Source organism: Nicotiana tabacum, chromosome 17, assembly GCF_000715075.1.
Source record: "Nicotiana tabacum cultivar K326 chromosome 17, ASM71507v2, whole genome shotgun sequence".
NCBI classification, from domain to species: Eukaryota; Viridiplantae; Streptophyta; class Magnoliopsida; order Solanales; family Solanaceae; genus Nicotiana; species Nicotiana tabacum.
This window is the reverse complement of record NC_134096.1, coordinates 56,540,287-56,560,622: the sequence shown is the minus strand read 5'-3', so window position 1 is coordinate 56,560,622 and position 20,336 is coordinate 56,540,287.

Here is a 20,336-nt window from a genome sequence, read left to right as displayed (position 1 = left end):
GTGATTTATTTGTTGTCAGTATTAGGTAAAAGAAAATAGTATGTATTACCAACTTTCACCTCACTAGACAATATCTGCATTATTTACCTTCCTAAGGCATATATACAATTGACCAGAGATGGTGACTGGGGACCAAAATAATGTGGGAGAGACACAGCTTAAGGAAAGTGGAATCCAAGTTTCTCCTGACAAATTTGGACATTTGGTATCTATTCAGCTTCTGGTCCTCCCTTTGGTCCTATATTGTCTTACTTGTGGACCAGATAATCAAATCTTGGGGGCACAAACACACCCAACTTTTGGCAATTTGGCATCTTTCTTTTCATTTTTCTTTTCATTTTCATTGAACAAAGAGTTGATTATGCTACGAGGAATATGAATTTTAATGAAATACTTGCAAAGTGACCATATGATGTTATCATAGGCTTAGTTTTATTAGTTACTATTTTGATGATTTTATAATGTAGAAGTTCTTTTATACCGTCAATACATGAAAATTACACTTTGCATGCTATAATGGACAATGTACGTAAGACGAGCCATGCTAGGCATATAAGTCTGTAAGCTATTCCCATACGGCATATCCAACTTTGACCTAGATAGATATCTTTATTCTTAATCGCGGTTCGGTAAAAACTTTTCTTTCTTTTGAAGTGCAAGATATTGTGTGGATAATCGATTCCCTATCCAGGATTAAGATAAACTTCACTGATTGGAGTGCTATTCGTCTGCCTCGTGTCATTGCCCACTTGCCTTTTACAATATGCAAAATGCCACCAAAAATAGATCGAGATATATGAATATAAATTGGTGGGGTCGGGATATCTTGTCACCTCACCAGTAACGGATGTATACTTTTTGTCTTTTGACAATAGATACTAACAACTGTACATCTAGTTGTAATATCTTACCCTGTAAATATATTGCATTAGTCTCGTATACATATACAAAATAAATTAAATTTATATACATATAATAAGATTATATTTATTTTAAATCTTGATGTCTGAATACTTATATTAAATTCATATCACTTTCTCAAACAAAGAGATAATGAATTATGCAGTATCAATTGATATCCACTCACTCAAAATCATCAATCTACATTTGCCAAATTTGAGCATACACTAGACAAAATTATGCAGAGACGACATGTATGAATTAGGACTGTTTGGATGGGATGAGATAAAAAGACTTGTGAATTTGCTCTTATCCTTTTCAAACATGGAAGATTTTAGCCATTTTTAGAGGCCTCCCCGTAGACTAAAATCGAAAAAAAACCCATACACCATGTTTTCCGCTTCAGAACCTTTTTGTCTTTTGCACCACATAATTCCCCCCTCTCCCCTATGATAAAGAATTGAGACATCTCTCCCTTTTGGGCGTTATGTCTTTGACATTGACTTGAAGTTTGTAGCTTTTGAATTTGTTACTAATTTTATACCCCGTTTTAGTTATTGGGTTTATAATTAAATATTTTTATATATCTAATGAATTACAAATATAATATCTAAGCAAAAACTATTAGGTTTATTCGAACCCGTACTTAATACTCTAGATCCATCCCTGTGATGAGCCAGAGCATATTATCCCTCTTTTGCTTAATTATATGCTATTATGTAGTTTTATCTACCGATACTATGAAAATATATACACATTAATTAAGTAAACTTAAAATCCAAACTGTACACATGAATTCGTTATTTTATCTATATAACACCCCCACCCCCACCCCCCCCAAAAAAGTAATTTATTGAAACGTAGCATGTAAAAATCTTTAAACGCAATACGTGCAACTTGATCTCTCTACGCTTTTCTATGACTTCACTTGTCCTTCGCACAGTATGATCAACTCAATATATATGTATAGATACTAATTAATTGCACAACCACAAACCCTGTCAAATTTTGGACTACTGTTCGGCTATAGGTGAAATGCTATCGTACGTCTGATCGAGATGGGATCATAATGAACCGAAAAAAGTCTTCATCAAATCGAGATGGATCTGAAGATGGCACAAACGAGCTTCAGATTTCAGGTACAGGTTAAACACCGAGCTCGAAGTCATTATCGAGATCGGGTCTAAATCGAACTATGATGAGATGCGATTGAATCGAGCTTAAGGGCTAGAGGCCAACCAAAACCGAACCCAAGTCATTTCCGGACCCCGAGTCAACATTGACCTCGAACCCGCACCGAACTCTAAAGCTAGACACCAACCAATATCGACCGATACCGAGTCCGATCAGGGTCGAGCTCACAGACAAGAGCCGTTGCAGCCGCACTAAGGGAGAGAATCTCGGCGGGAATTAGAGAAAAACTGATTTATCATGGGTTCCCTACTATGTATTTTTAATTATATCTAAAGTATGGTTCTCTCACTATAAAAAGGGATGGCGATATTCATGTAAAGGCATCAAGTTTTACATACATTATAACTGAGATATCATACACTCCTATATTGAAGAATTATCCCTTTTTAGCTTCATAGATTGATTTATCTTGCTTAATCCATAAATCATCTTCTTTCCAACTTTGCTTATTTTTCATTCTTTACAATCAATATTCGATATTTCCATTTTACTCTTACGATTTGTGTCAAGTTATACCACATACTATTAGAACTACGTACAAATTCAACTCTATCCATTTTTCGGATAAACAGTTTGGCGCCCACCGTGGGACTAAGGATAACCATGGTTATTTGATACGAATCTGCAAAAACACACCATTTCACGCTTATTTTCGGAAGTGCCTTTGATTTCAGATTAGCAACGACGAGCTCTCAAATTAAATGACCTTACCTATCGACAACGAAGCTGGCCTTCAAGGTGAGAACAACAATTTGATGTCCGGGGCCGAAATGCCGTTTGTCGACGCCGGTGGAGCTCGAATCGAAGTGCCATTAGACGTTAATTCGCATGTGGCCGTTGGGGCAAACCCACATTTTGAACCTGAAAATAGCAGTCATGGTGACACTCGATCTGCAGCTCGAGATACCTATAATATCAAGGAAAACGGCGTCAGCTCGCGTATGATTTTCGAAATGTTACAAGCTCAACTAGTAGCGATAGCTCAGTTGTAGAGTCAAACCCAAATACCGAGCAGGCCGGAGCCCAGTCCACCCCGAGAAAGCGCCCATACAATGGAACCAGCTATAGTAAGATCAAATGAGCAAGAGTCGGGGACTAATCCCGAAATTGCTAAGATGTTCAAAGAACTGACCAAACAAATAGAATCAGGAGAAAGGAGGATCGAGGTAAACGACAAAAGTGTGGAAACATATAACTCCAGGGTTGATAAGATCTCGGGGCACCACCGATACTGAAGGGCTTAGATTCCAAAATTTTTAGACAAAAGCCTTTTCCCCCAAGCGCGACTCCTAAACCGATCCCAAAGAAGTTTCGCATGCCCGAGATTCATAAATAATAATGGAACGACCGATCCCAACGAACATGTCACCTCTTACACTTGTGCCATCAAAGGGAACGATCTAGAGGATGATGAGATCGAATCTGTATTATTGAGGAAATTCGGTGAAACCCTGTCAAAGGGAGCAATATTATGGTATCATAATTTACCATCTAATTCTATCAATTCTTTTTCTATGCTTGAAGATTCCTTCGTAAAAGCGCACGCCGGGGCCATAAAGGTCGAAACAAGGAAGTCGGACATGTTCAAGGTAAGACAAAAGGATAACGAGATGCTAAGGGAGTTCGTATCTAGTTTTCAAATGGAACGAATGGATATGCCACTAGTCACGGACGATTGGGCTGTTCAGGCTTTCACTCAAGGTTTGAACGAACGAAGTTCGATGGCCTCCCGGCGATTGAAGCATAACCTGATCAAGTATCCTGCTATTACTTGGGCCGATGTGCATAATCAATATCAATCCAAAATAAGAGTCGAAGACGACCAGTTGGGTCCTGGGTTCGTTATTAAAAGGGTTGTCAACTGAGAACAGAGGTCGATCAAAGACCGATACCGGCCGTATAATCGAATTCCTACAAGCTCGACGGCCAAAACGATACTACTGCTAAGGTATAACTCCCCATGTTCAATTATATTTCGAAACTAACCCTTGCAGGTGTTCGACGAAAGGCGAAGATTAATGAATTCGATCAGGAACTAAGATGGATTATTCAACACGAAGCCTTAGGTCTGAAAACTCGCGTTACACTCTTTTCCCCTTAGACCGGTTTAGTCCCAAATAGGTTTTTCGGCAAGGTTTTTTAATGAGGCAACCATTGATCGTGCTAACTCGGAACAATTCAACAGTATTCGAGGCCTCCTTACAATCAACCTCAAATACCGGGGGGCATACCATTATCATTGAACATATCAACGATAATTATCAAGTACGGTGCAAAGGAAGTTATTTCGTTATTTCATGGCAACAGGGTCTCGACAGGAAAAATTGTAAGGGCCAAATGGTCAAACGAGCCATGCCCATATAGTTGGCCCGAGCCCTGACACAAAACATGAGCACATGTATAATGACTTACAAAGAAATATTTCTTCTTTACCGATATCTTATATCAAAGAAAAAATTCCTCTATTTCGACACCTATTATGCTAACAAGCTTAAGGGCCGACCATTACCCCATAAATCGGGGAATGCCAACCGAAACATCAACGAGTTCAAGCAACACTCGCTATAAAGCCCAAGGGCTACACCGACTCGAGTTCAAGTAACCATTTGGGTACTATCTACGAAGCCCAAGGGCTACCCTATTTTGAGTTCGAGCAAGCACTCACTCGACCATTAAGCCTACGGGCTACATTACTTCGAGTTCGAATCACTCACTCGACTAAGCCTACGGGCTACTCTTGTTTCGAGTTCGAGCAAATACTCACTTGACTAATAAGCCTACGGGCTACATCACTTCGAGTTCGATCAAGTACTCACTCGACTACTAAGCCTACATGCTACTCTTATTTCGAGTTTGATCAATCGCTCACTCGACCATTAAGCCTACATGCTACATTACTTCGAGTTCGAATCATTCATTCGACTACTAACCCTATGGTCTACTCTTATTTCGAGTTCGAGCAATCACTCACTCGACCATTAAGCCTACGGGCTACATTACTTCGAGTTCGAATCACTCACTCGACTAAGCCTACAGGCTACTCTTGTTTCGAGTTCGAGCAAATACTCACTCGACTAATAAGCCTATGGACTACATCACTTTGAGTTCGAGCAAGCACTCACTCGACTACTAAGCCTACGGGCTACTCTCATTTCGAGTTCGAGCAATCACTCACTCGACCATTAAACCTACATGCTACATTACTTCGAGTTCGAATCACTCACTCGACTAATAAGCCTATGGACTACATCACTTCGAGTTCGAGCAAGCACTCACTCGACTACTAAGCCTACGTGCTACTTTTATTTCGAGTTCGAACAATCACTCACTCGACCATTAAGCCTACGGACTGCATTACTTCGAGTTCAAATCATTCACTCGATGACTAAGCCTACGGGCTACTCTTGTTTCGAGTTCGAGCAAATACTCACTCGAATACTAAGCCTACGGGCTACTCTTATTTCGAGTTTGAGAAATCACTCACTCGACCATTAAGCCTACGGGCTACATTACTTCGAGTTCGAATCATTCACTCAACTACTAATCCTACGTGCTACTGTTATTTCGAGTTCGGGCAATTACCTACTCGACCATTAAGCCTACGGGCTACATTACTTCGAGTTCGAAGCAATCACTCGACCATTAAGCCTACGAGCTATATTACTTCGAGTTCGAATCATTCACTCAACTACTAAGCCTACGAGATACTCTTATTTCGAGTTCGAGCAAAGCGCTCACTCGACTACTAAGCTTACAGGCTACCTTTCTTTGAGTTCGAGAAACCACTCACTCAACTATTAAGCCTACGATCTACCTTTATTCGAGTTCGAGTAAATCACTCACTCGACTATCAAATCTACGGGCTATATTTCTTCGAGTTAGAACAAAGCACTCACCCGGTCATAAAAGTTGCAAGGTCCGAGTTCGATCAAATTGCCTAAAGCCTTATGGAAACCTTCGTAAGGCATGAATAAAATAAGATATTCACAAGGCAGAAAACAGAGGCAAGTCGAGAAAAGAAAAAATCTTTATATATACATACAAGAATGTTTACAACGCCCAAATAGGGCCCTACACAAAAAAAACAAAATGAAAACTAAGGGCTAAGTTTCTTGGTTGTCTACGGGGGCAGTGTCTTTTCCGTCGGGCTCCTCCCCGCTCTCGGACCCACTCTTGCTCCCACCATCGCCACCATCATCATCATCGGAAATCAAGGCTTCAACATCGGCTTCGAGCTCTTTAGCCCTTTTTATCTCTTCGGTGAGATCGAAACCTCGAGCATGGATCTCCTCGAGGGTCTCCCTCCGAGATCGGAATTTAGCAAGTTCAGCAACCCAATATGCTCGAGTTTTCATGATTTTGGTTGCCGATCTTTCCTGTACCTGAGCAGCTTCAGCATCGGCCCGATAGATGGCCACGAATGCATCCGCATCGGCCTTTGCCTTTTCGACGTCAGATTTGGCCTTGGCGAGTTCGAAGACCAACCGAGCCTCGAGCTCCTCTATTCTTCTTGCTTGAACCGAGATTTTCTCCTTCATGCTTTGAAATTGGTTTTCGGCCGATGATAATTAGGCTCGAGCAGTTTTTTTTTCTGCGGTAAGACGGTCCATGCCATCTTTCCATCCCAAGGTCTCCGCCCTTATCATATCGAACTCTTCACGAAGTTTCTCAATAACCTCAAGCTTCTGCTGCAGTTGTGAGATCGAAATATTAGCCACCGTTCAAGAATCGAGCCCATGGGTTTTTAAGATTACCATTACCTGCTCGGTCAGGTCGGTCTGGTCTTGTTGATCCTTGGCAAATTCAGCTTAGAGGCCCTTAATTTGTTCTTCCCTTTGTCCGAAGAGGAGTCTAAGGGTGTTCCTCTCCTCTGTGACCCGTCGAAGGTCAGCCTCATACCGACGTAGCTCAACTCGAGACCGAGAACATGCTTCTCGATGAACCGATGCGGCCTAGAAGAAAGAAGAAAAGAAGTTAGAAAAGAATAGCAAACATGAAAGTGGTATCGAAGAAGGAAGTTAGAGCTTACACGATTTAAAGATTGTTGCACTTCACAGAAAAGGCCCGACACATCACTAGGTCCAACAACATTCTCGACACCAGTAAAAAATCATAAAAGGGGTCCTCCCCTTTATGAGATCAGTTTATCTCGAGGGCCCCCAAATCTTGGGTTTCCCGAATTTACCCTTCGGAAAAATTAGGGAGAGTGGGCGAGTCTCCGATTATTATTGCACCAAGCGACTCGCTTGGGGTGATCTCCTCAGCTCGGAGAGCTTCAAGACCGGCTCCTTCTGATATACCCACCGTTTGTTGACTTCGGTGGGAAGCATCCTCGATCTCTAGCGATTCGGGGACTCTTTCCGAACCTCCATCCGATATCTCCTCAGTCCGAGGCAGAGCTTTATAAATCACCATTGATTCAGCTGCCTTTGGGGCATCGATGGTTTTTTTCATTCGGGCCACCAGCACGGACCCATCATTTTCTTCTTCTTCTTCTTCCTCGTCTTCATCCCTTAGACGTAGGACTGATTCTATGGTTAAAGGGATGGTATTCTTCCTCATCTTACGAGCCATCCTCGTCTTCGATTTTGGATCTTCGGAAGCAGAGGTCTGTTTTCTCTTATTATCCTTCACCGATTTTTGTAGCCTCTTCCTCGACGGACGGGGGCCTCAAAGCCGCATCTTTACCCATACCTACATACAAGAAAATTAGTTTAAGTATATGGAAAGCATCTCGTTCGAACTACCAAAGATACGAGAAAGAGGATTACCATGATTTTCGGCCTCCCATCGGCCCTTTGACAAATTACGCCATGAGCGCTCAGCATACGTGGAGGTCGAAGCTAGATCCCGTACCCATTTCTTGAGGTCGGGAACTGCACCGGGCATCCAAGGAACCGCTGCATCACAAAAAGGGGATGTTAGTGAGAAAAATAAATGAAGGGGCGAAATAATAGGAGATAACAGCAGAATTACACTTGCGCTTCATGTTCCACTCCTCGGGAAAAAGGCACCTTTTCAGTCGGAATCAGGTCCAAAGTTTTCACTCGAACGAACCTGCCCATCCAACCTCAATCCATGTCCTCGTCTATACTCGAGAACATAACCTTGGTAGCCCGGTGCTAAAGTTTTATTAACCCGCCTCGAAAGAGTCGAGCGCAGTACAATCGAATGAGATGGTCGAGGGTGAAAGGCATCCCCTCGATTTTGTTCACGAAGAAACGGATCAAAATAACGATCCGCCAAAAAGAAGGATGGATCTGGCCTAGGGTTATTTGGTATTGATGACAGAAATCAATAATAACAGGATCGAGAGGACCTAACGTGTAAGGGTAAGTATACACGCTTAAAAACCCTTTCACGTAAGTGGTGATATCTTCTTCAGGAGACGTGATTACTATTTCTTTGTTCTCCCAATTGCAATCTTTCTTTAGCTGTTCGAGGTGCCCCTCGGTTATCGAACACATATACCTCGATACTGGCTCACATCGTCCGGGAACCGACGAGCCTTTGTCGACCTTAAAATCAGAGGTAAGAACACACGCCCCAGGAACAAACTCCTTAGGACGTGGCTCCACCGTTGTTTTGTCGGCGGCGGGATGTGAAAAAGAAGTTTTTTCTTTCTGAGGAATGGCTTTTGATGTTTTTGCCATTTTTGGTTTAAAGATCGAAAACAGAAAGAGGTAACAAAGATTTGGTGTTTTTTAAGAGAGACTTTGCAGTAAAAGATCACAGATTTATAGATGAACTCAGAAGAAGAACTTGAAAAATTTGGAGATGTAAAAGTGATAAATGGTAAAAGGAGGGGCTATTTATAGATTGAGCAATGGCGGTTCAACATCAGCGGTGGCCGACTACCGTCTGACACGCATTAAATGCCTTTAAAAACTAAACCGATGGGACAGTTATCACGTGCGTCATGATCGAACCTGATGTAAATGTCAGCTTATATCCGATCGAGCCGTTGGGAAATCATATCTTTTCTCGCTACATCCTTCCCGAGAAACGAGTTGACTATCTGTATACGGTCGAAATTGATTTCGGCCTTCGTACGTCTGATCGAGATAGGATCATAATGGACCGAAGAAATTCTTCATAAAATCGAAATGGATCCGAAGATGGCACAAATGAGCTTCAGATTTCAGGTACAGGTTAAACACCGAGCTCGAAGTCATTATCGAGCTCGAGTTCGAATCGAACTATGATGAGATGTGATTGAATCGAGCTTAAGGGCCAGAGGCTAACCAATACCGAGCCCAAGTCATTTTCGAACCTCGAGTCAGCATCGACCTCGAACCCGCACCGAACTCTAAAGCTGGACGCCGACCAATATCGACCGATACTGAGTCCGATCAGGGTCGAGCTCACAGACAAGAGTCATTGCAGCCGCACTAAGGGAGAGAATCTCGTCGGAAATTAGGAAAAAACTGATTTATCATGGGTTCCCCACTATGTATTTTTAATTATATCTAAAGTAGGATTCCCTCACTATAAAAGGGATGGCGATATTCTTGTAAAGGCATCAAGTTTTACATACATTGTAACTAAGATATCATACACTCCTATATTGAAGAATTATCCCTTTTTAGCCTCATAGATTGATTCATCTTACTTAATCCATAAATCATCTTCTTTCTAACTTTGCTTATTTTTCATTCTTTGCAATCAATATTCGATATTTCCATTTTACTCTTACGATTTGTGTCAAGTTATACCACATACCCTTAGAACTACGTACAAATTCAACTCTATCCGTTTTTCGGATAAACAACTATGTTCTAAGGTCTGCCAAAGATATTCAAGCTTAGAGTCACATTCCCATATAGCTTAGCAGATTGATTGATTAATTAATTCTCTACATAATTAATAAGGCATAATAAATATTTCCAATATCATGCGCGGTTTCAGTATTAACAGGAGTTACTCGTATAATTTTCCACGAAGGAGTCCTTGAATACTTTGAATAATAGGAAGATGAAGCACTGTGATCCATAACGTATGCCCAAGAAAAATCAAAAGATTGAAAGAAGTGGCAAAACCATGAATTTATATAAGGGATTCGAAACTAGCAATTTTTAAATCCCTTTAATTTTGTTACTCAGTAGAATTTTCTTTTATATACAACCCAAAATTTCGTTTTTGCCCTACTTGCATATATAGTTTTTTGAATCCCATTCCTTCAACCCTATACCTAGCTCCGCGAACTGATTGAAAGTTGGCAACATAGGAACAGACGGCTCACATAATGCAACATTATTCATTCATGAATTAATTAAAGGATTTTTAAGGAATTATAAATGGTCCGTGTAAAAAAAAAATTACACTATCAGTTGAATCTAATCCATGCATTATAATAACAAATTATCACTTTTTTAGTGTATCATATCAAAACTTAAACATTACTCTCTTCTTCTTCTTCTTCTTCTTCTTCTTCTTCTTCTTCTTCTTCTTCTTCTTTTTTTTTTTTTTTTTTTTAATTCCCTCTCTTGTTCTTCTAGCTACCGCGAATAGGCAATCGTGGTCAAAATTACTGCTGCATGCATGCATATGCAACATATGTGAGTATGAGTAGTCTTATTTTGCAAATTTTGCAGAAAAGCTGTCTGTCATTATTAAGCGCTAAGTCTTGCAACATATTTATTTGTTGTATTCCAATTCAAAAGAACGAACACATGTTTTAACCATTTGGACGTGACAAACCGATTGCAATTTTAGCCATATAAGATACAGACAGGAAACACGCAAATAAAGTGTGAACATTGCTAAAATCATGTAAAATCAGAACCAATATATGACTGCCCAGTGCTGAGGTACACATTACAGAGAAATTGATGGTCCTCGACCATGCAAAGTGTAATAATGTAGCTTGTTAGAAATATGTAGCTAGCTGCGGTTGGTGATGGAGCATGCATCTGATCAGAGTAAGGGAGAAAGAATCATTAACTTGGATACAGTGACACGACATAAAATTATATTCCCTCCGCTCCACAATAATTGACCGGATAAAATATCCGGTCGCGCTCAAGTTTGATGCAACCCGTTGATTTGTCACCTCAAATTATATTATTAGGTTATTAAAAGATAATCTAATAAATGGATTATTCATGATAAATGGAACTTATTATTAGTAAAAAAAAGATATAGTACACAAATACTGTAAAATTTTTACATTATCAGTATATTGTTATATAAATTAAATCTTGGGAATTTGGCTAAGCCAAGGCCGTATCCTAGTGTCGGACACTTGGCATACAAGAGCCCTAACAAAGCCAAGTTTGAAAGAAAGGAAAAAATGACAGCTCAATTGCCTCCTCAATTATATGTACATTCAACTTTCAAAAGTACAAAACATATCTTTACTAAATCTGTCTATCTTATGTTTCTCTCTTTCCTCTGCCAGCCCCAACGCTCAAACCTGTACGTCTGTGCAGCACCTTCATTATGGACATTTGCCTGGTCATTTTCGTGTTTCAAACTTTATCTTTGGAGATCGGAAAAAAAAAAGATTTATATTTGGTACCTTCTTGTATTTGGCAAAATAGTAAAAACGTTCTTTTATAATCTTCCTGTAAATGGCAAAGAACAGACTCTACTTTTGTGCTGTCCAACGACCAAGGTCAGCACTATTCTATTGATTGTCATGAAATGAATTTATGAATCTGGTTAAATATAATTTTCTACTGAATCCAAATTCTAATTTGACAACACCATTGGGAGAACAAATAAAATTCTAAATAACAATTTCTATGATACCATTACCCGTTTGACAATTGCAAAATAAGCTGGCAGTGTCTTACTCATACATAAGACTATAGAATAATCTATCCAGAATGGAAAAAATTATTTTTCTGAAAAGAATAATTATGTTTTACGTACACAAAAATCATGTTTAAGAAAAGCTATCCTATCACCACTTTGATCAAAACACGAAATGTGAAGAACAATTCTTCTGTTGGTTCGGGAGGCAAAAACAAATATCACCTAGTGGTATAGAATAATCACACTAATGGTGGATCTCTAAGAACAGAATTATGAGGTCAATCTGAATTTTAGCAGACTGATTTACCCGTGCCTATGAGAAATTAGCCAAGGTGAGCACAAACATATCATGATCCATGGTTATAAAAAACCAAAAAACAAATTTGAAGTCATATTTACGTGGCTCCTAATATATGCATAATTCTACTTGGAATTTTCTTGTTAAAGTTGTTGTCATGTGATCGGGAGGTCACATGTTCAAACCATAGAAACAGTCTCTTGCAGAAATGCAGGATAAGACTGCGTATAATAGACCTTTGTAGTTCGATCCTTTCCCGGACTTTCACGTAACGAAAGCTTAGTGTACCGGGTTACCTTTTTCTCGGAATTTTCAAAAAACCATATGACCACACTGAACAGTGTTTGCCGGGTGGTCAGTTGAGGTCTTAGTGACAAAAGACTCTGACTGATAATAGTCCAAAAAGTCATGGCCAGCACTATGTTTCTTAGCTAGCAAATGTGAACGAAAATCGAAAGTCACTACTCACTACTGAAAAAGAGCGGTAGATTAAAAGAGTTGGTTATTAGATTAATGGAATTGAGTTATGCAAGAAGACTTTTTTTATCTTATTAGTTTCTAAGCACATGCAATACATATGTATATTGAGGTAATATTCTCCCATTCACTTTTACTTGTCATGTTAACTTTTCAAAAGTCAAACTACATAAACGTTTGACTAACATTTTAAAATATATTTTTCCACCACATTATATAAGAAAAATTATAAATTATAGTACTTTTTGAATATCATCTGAATATTATAAGAAGATGAACAATTAGAGTTTAATTGGATATTTATATTTTTCTTTTACTTGTTTTTAGTTTATGAAGTATAAAAATATAGTGAAGTGTATCTCATCAAATGCTTCCGTAGAATATAAACGATATTTCTGATGTACGTTCTTTTTACCTATTTCAGTTGCTCTGTCATGATCGAAACTCTTCGTCGACATTGATGTACTATTGAAAATGCAATACTAAATTGTCCATATGAGAAAATATATTGTGTTAGAGAAAATCCACCACTAACGATTATTTGACCATATGCTTTATTATCTTCATTTCAAAACATAAGCGTACATGAAGTTATTTTCGGATGAATTGAAAGGCTATCCTTCTGTCACGATCCAACATTTCACCTGTGGTGATGACGCCTATCTCAATACTATGCAAGCCGACAATCTCAATAAACTACCATATCTTTGAAGTTTGAAAATATAATATTTAAATTCGACGGAAGAAAACTCACAAATACAGATATAAATACTCCCAAAACCGGTGTCAATGAGTACATGAACATCTAATATGAATACAAAGTCTGACTGATAAAACATTATCTGAAAGTATAGAACAATACAATAACTGAAGGAAAGAGAGACAGTTAGCCGATACCGAGCAGCTACCTTGATAGTCTCCAATAGATAAATCCTCAAATCTGGCAACTGCCGTATCCAGAAGTACCTGGTTATGCACACGAGGTGCAGAGTGTAGTATGAGTACAACCAACTCAATAAGTAACAAAACTAACCTCTGGGCTGAAAGTAGTGACGATCTCCGTAGGTATAGTCCAGTATAAATAATAACAATACATAAATATAGGCATGCTTTCAAGTTCAACAGTTGCTTTCAGTACAAATAAAACAGATCAATTCTAAACAATACGAGGAATATGACATCTCTATATCTACATGCCAATGTACATACTATATGTGATGCACCTTAATGAAAACTCTGTATACTCATAATCTAAAACACTCAGTCACTCAATACTGTATATGGCCAATCCAGCCCAGGGAAAGATCCATCCCAAATATCAATGATTCGGACAAGATCTATGTCCAGGAAAAATCCATCCCTCAATATAAATGCTTCGGGTAAGATCCATGCCCAGGTAAGATCCACCTCTCAATATATATATCTATGGCAAGATCCATGCCCAGGGAAGATCCATCCCATATATATATATATATATATATATATATAATTGCGCTCACTGTGGGGGTGCAAACTCCGGAGGGGCTCCTTCAGCCCAAGCGCTATAATAGCCAGATCCAGGCATAAATAAATAAACATAAATATCACTCAGAATCTCCAGTCTCTCGGGCTCTCAATAACATGAAGAATCAACCTGACATGATGATATGAAATATCAATGAATGACAACAGAAACTGAGATGTGATATGCAAGTGATAGATTTGACTAAGTATAAAATTATAAATTTAAACAAATAGTTCAACAACAATACGACCCATGTAAGTCCCAAAATATATCGGCGCATAGCCAAATCGTGATCTTTAACATGAGTCTCAGCTCAATTTCTCTAACACGTGAAGGATGTGCGGATAATGACATTTATTTAAATATGCAACTCCACTGAATCAATTAGGTCACAATTCTTATGATGCACGCTCACACGCCCATCACCTAGTATGTGCGGCATCTCCAAACAATTCATACAACATGTAATTCAGGGATTCATACCTTCACAACCAAGTTTAGAAGTGTTACTTACCTCAAACTACGTAATTTCTTACTCCGCTATGCCCTTACCTCGCGAATTGGTCTCCGAAAGCCTCGTATCTAGCCACTAAAAGAATTGATGAACAATTGAGTAGGTCTTCACTTTCTCTCTCTAAGATGCTCTCACCACTATCTAAAATATCAGTTTTTTACTCAAAAAAGCCCATTTGCCTCAATATATCGAAATAGGGTCGAGTAAAAAATTAAAAAAATTGAAGCCCGACGTAGATCTGCGGTCGCATATGCGACCGCATAACACGTCTGTGGTCCGCACATCGACCGCATAACTGAAGCTCCAAAAACGGGGGTCGCTTGGTTGGGTCTGCGGTGATTATGCAGCCCGCAAATCTGTTCTGCGGTCGCATAATGCACCATAGAACTGGTCTGTGATCGCATAATGTGCCGCAAACCTGATCTCCAAACTCGCCTCACCCGCTTCACTCTGCGGCCATTATGCGGTCCGCAGAGTGATTCTGTGACCGCATAGTGGGCCGTAGAAATGACTTTTTCCAACAAAAAATTTCCTTTACTCCCTAGTGCCTTGTTCAACCCAAAAAGTTTGAGCCGCGGTTCGCATTCTACAACCTTTGTACTAATTGATCTACCTCGACACCACAAAATCTTAATTTCCTAAGCAAAAATTCTCCGGGGTCGTTACACATAAGTCAACATCCGGTCAACCTTTTCAACTTAAATTCTAAACCTTGGAACTAAGTGTCCCAAATCACTCCAAAACCTCATCGGGCCCGCCCCAATTACCCCGGTAAGTCAAATAACAACCGTAAATCATAAATTGAACAGTAAATGGGGGAACATGATTGTAATAATCAAAACGATCGGTCGGGTCGTTACACCTTCATTACTTGGGGTATTATCACTTTTAGCCGGCGCAATAAACTATTTGCATTTGGTAGCCAAAAGATATATAAAACTTGTATAATTTTTGTATATAACATACAGAATGTATATATATACATTTATATATTTTTTGACAATTATTTTTACAGCGACTATACAATGTCATTATTCCTCATTACTTGGGGAGAAATTTCTTACGATAATTTGTTTTATCATCTTTCATTTTTAGCAAAATCTGCCATAAAGTAACAATTATATAATCATACCTATATTTCATATTACAATTGCATTAGTTTTATCAATTTATCCATATAGTATATAGTATGTTAAATGATCATTTTTCATGAAAACTTGTGTGATTTTAACTTATCTTTCATTTGTACATATATCTCTCTTCTCTTGTTTGGTCCTTCTCCAATAAGTAATTTCACTATTGCTAATATGGAAACTACACCTGAAAAGTATGAGACTAAAATTAGTAATAAATATCAAGTAATTATGTGTGGAAATAATTTATAAAATTCTTATAAAGAATTACCAAATATAGCGATGAACATCCTTTGCTGCCCTATGACAAAGAGATGTGAACTAGATTTATGGACTTTTTTCTTTTTTAACTTTGGTGGCCTTTCTAGAATTTAGGCTTTCTGTTTATTTTTTTATTTTGTAATTTCAATTGTACAATAAAACTTTGGTGGCCTTTCTAGAATAAAGAGCCACTACTTTCACTAATATGATCACATCCCTTTAAATAAATTTGGTGTTTTATTTAATTTTTTGGTATAAATAAGGTATTTAAATTATTTAGAAGGATATTTACATAATTTAATTTTGTTAAGAGCTTCCTGTTTCTATAATAAGATAGATATAGATATAGATATAGATATAGATATAGAAATAGAAATAGATATAGATATAGATATAGATTAGTATACTTTAATATGTCAAATAACATGTTATTACTTATTATTTTTATTAAATTACTAATTAATTGATGTTTATCATAAAGAGCAATATTCATCAGTAATTATTTTATACGTGATTTGTTAAAGCTTCCTTTATTTAATTATGTTTGATACGAACAACATACTCCCTCTGTCCATTAGTTGTCATGGTTACTAAAAGTAACTTATTCAAAATACTTATCATTTTAGACAATCAAGTTACAATTAATTATTTTTCAAAAAAATAATGCTCTCAAATTAATAGCCAAAGAAATATATATTTTTGTATATATATACATTATGTATATTATATATAAAAAATATATAAATTTTATATACTTTTTTGACTATCAAATGTAAATAGTTTCTGACGCGGGATAAAAGTGAAAAAAGCCCTTACTTTTTCCCATTTCATCCTTAGTATTAATTGGGATTCAAAGTAAGAAAAATAATGTTTACATAGCATAGGCAGATAATATAAATGTGAAGAGTAAATAAGGATATAATAATAAAAAAACTCTATATCTTATTCATAATTTCTTTTGGGACTAGTAAAACAGAAATATAACTAGTAAAATGACCGGATAGAATAACACATTTACCAAAGATCCCTCGTTACTCGTTAGTACGTCCGCACGACAATTGGCACTATAATTGTGAATATGCTGTCTACTTACCCCGTTTTTCCATTTTTCTTTTCCTGACTTGGCAGTGGAATATAACACTCATAAAACCTTCTCCCAGGTAGTGGAATACTGCTGTCTTACTAATAAAAAATAAAAAAAACTAGGAACATCAATTTAGTACTATCACTATTCTGTGGGATCCACCTCCATCTTACATCTATAAACTAATTAGATATAGGTGGTGCACAAAAGAAAAAACGGCAAAAGTCAAATATACCTTTATACTTTCGAAAATGATCTAAAAATATCCCTCGTTATACTATAGGATTACTTATAACCCTGCAGTCATACTTTGGGTTCAAATATAACCCTCATTTAAATGGAGGGACACGTTTCATTGTCCTGTTGGTCAATTCTAAATATCTCCTAATTAATTAAAAAAACTCATTACCCATACCCGAAAAATATTTTTATTTTTTGTAAAAACTGAAAAAACTAAAATTCTTTTTTTACAAAAAACTGAAAAAAATGAAAATATTTTTTTTCCAGTTTTTACAAAAAAACTGAAAAATATTTTCTAAAATAATATTTTTGTAAAAACTGAAAAAAAAACTGAAAAGCAATTTTCTAAAGCAATTAAAAACTGGAAAAAACTGATTTTTTTTAACTAAAAACTGAAAAAACGAAAATATTTATTTTTTAGTTTTTACAAAAATATTGCTTTAGAAAATTGCTTTTTAGTTTTTTTTTTTTCCAGTTTTTACAAAAATATTATTTTGGAAAATATTTTTCAGCTTTTTTTAAAGCAGTTTTTTTTGTAAAAACTGGAAAAAAATCATTTGTTTTTTCAGTTTTTAGTAAAAACATTTCAGTTTTTACAAAAAATATTGCTTTAGAAAATTAATTTTCAGCTTTTTGTTTTTCAGTTTTTACAAAAATATTGTTTTAGAAAATATTTTTCAGTTTTTTCTAAAGCATTTTTTTGTAAAAACTGGATTTTTTTTTCTTTTTTTTCAGTTTTTTGTAAATTATTTTTTATTTTTTCCCAGTTTTTACAAAAAAAAATAATATATTTTTCGGGTATGGGTAATGAGTCTTTTTAATTAATTAGGAAATATTTAGAATTGACCAACAGGACGATGACACGTGTCCCTCCATTTAAATGAGGGGTATATTTGAACCCAAAGTATGACTGCAAGGGTATATATAACCCAATAGTGTAACGAGGAGTATTCTTAGACCATTTTTAAAAGTAAAGGGGTATATTTGGCCATTCGCCGAAGAAAAAAACTCCAACTATAAAGGAGTACTGGGAATCACCGGGACTCCAACATAAACTGGATTGACGGATTCTCTAGCCATATCTTAGCTTCATCGGCAATACATGTTGAAATAAGTACCCTACTTAAAGGATTGGAGCTTGCGTTATGTTGAGATATGTAATTATTGTGTTAGTCCTTTCACTGTATGAGTCTGTTAGTTGGTTATTAGTTAGTTATCCGATAATTAGTTATTTTCTTGCTTCCATTAATTAGTTAGTTAGTTACACTTTAATTCCAATTGTGTTCAGCTGTCCATATGTGTGTATATATATATAGAGGAGTGTGATGCTTGTAATAGTTGAGGAATTCATTTCATTCAATGCTCCATTTCTGAAAGCTTCTCTCATATGAGTCTTCTTCATATTCATTATGTTTTCCTCCATTAGAGCTATGAGCTAAGCTCAAGCTTCTCTCACTAATTACTTATGCTTGATATGGTATCAGAGCCATGAGCTCTTTGTTCTCCCGTCTTCTATCAACATTTGATCATTAATTGTTCAATATCGATCGATTACTGAGATCCAGGGTTCAATTGATTGTGAGTTTTTTTAAAAATCAAAGCTCAATTTTTGCTTCTCTTTTGCGAAATTGTTGTAACAGTTCTTTTACTTTTAAATTGAGTATTAGAATCTTTTTTTTAGAATTAGCTTCTCGTTCTACCATCAATTCATTACACTGTCGAGTAATTAGTTGAAGTCATGGCTGGAGATCAAACTCCTTCAGTTGATTCAACTACTGCAAATTGCACAAGTTCACAAATTGCTATAGATTCGACCAATCCGTAATATATGTGTCCTTCATAGAATGCTGGATCTATGCTAGTTCCAGTGGCTTTTGATGGATCTGGGTATAGGTCTTGGAAAAGAGGAGTGTTGAGGGCACTATATGTGAAGAACAAAACGAATTTCATAAATGGAAAATGCAAAACTCCAGATGCGATGATAGGGTGCTTCATGAATTCTAAATTCATTATCCAAAGACTTAGAAGATAACTTACAATATGCGAATGATGCTGAAGAACTCTGGCAAGAGCTGGAGGACATATATGATCAAACGAATGGGGCTAAATTATATCAGTTACAAAAAGAAATTAATGACTTAACCCAGTTACACAAAAATAAAGAAATTATGGGAAGAACTTAAGACCTTGAATGCTATAACACGTTGCACTTGCAACTGCATATGTGGAGCTAAGGCAAGTATGCATAAGGCGGAATAAGACCGAAGGTTAATTTAGTTCTTGATGGGACTAAATGAGGTATACACGATAGTGAGAGGCAATATCCTTATGATGAATCCATTGCCCTGCATCAAGAAGAAAAGCAAAGAGAGATGAGGCCACAAAGCAAAGTATTTATGGAATCCACAACTTTAAATGCAAGTGGAGTTGATAACAACAATCTCAGGAACACAAGTGGAAATGGATATAACAATTTCAAAACAAACTATAATCTGTAGAAAAACAACAGTGAGGGTAATGTGTTCCGGGGGGGGGGGGGGGTTATCCTAAAAAATGACCTCGTGTGTATTGTGAATTTTGCAAAAAGTCAGGATATTCTAAAGACAAGTGCTACAATCTATATGACTATCCGCAAAATTCACCACAAAGTACATAACAACCTAGATTTAATAAAGGCAAAATGATATGCTGCAAATATGTTTAGTGCACCAAGTGAAGGTAGAAGTATTAGTGACATTGAAGGTGCTGGTCAGGAGCAAGGTCGAGCAGTGCACAATTTGACAAAGGAACAACGTGGGAAACTTCTCAACATCCTAGAGAATTTTCAAGCTAACAATACTGGTAATGCAGGAGATAACTCTGGGAATGCCAACATGAGCAATGGAGCTATGAACTTTGCCAACATGGCTAGTGGAGCTGTGAACTTTGTAGGTATAGTTGCATGCTCTTCTTCTGTTGAACCTAAAGATCAG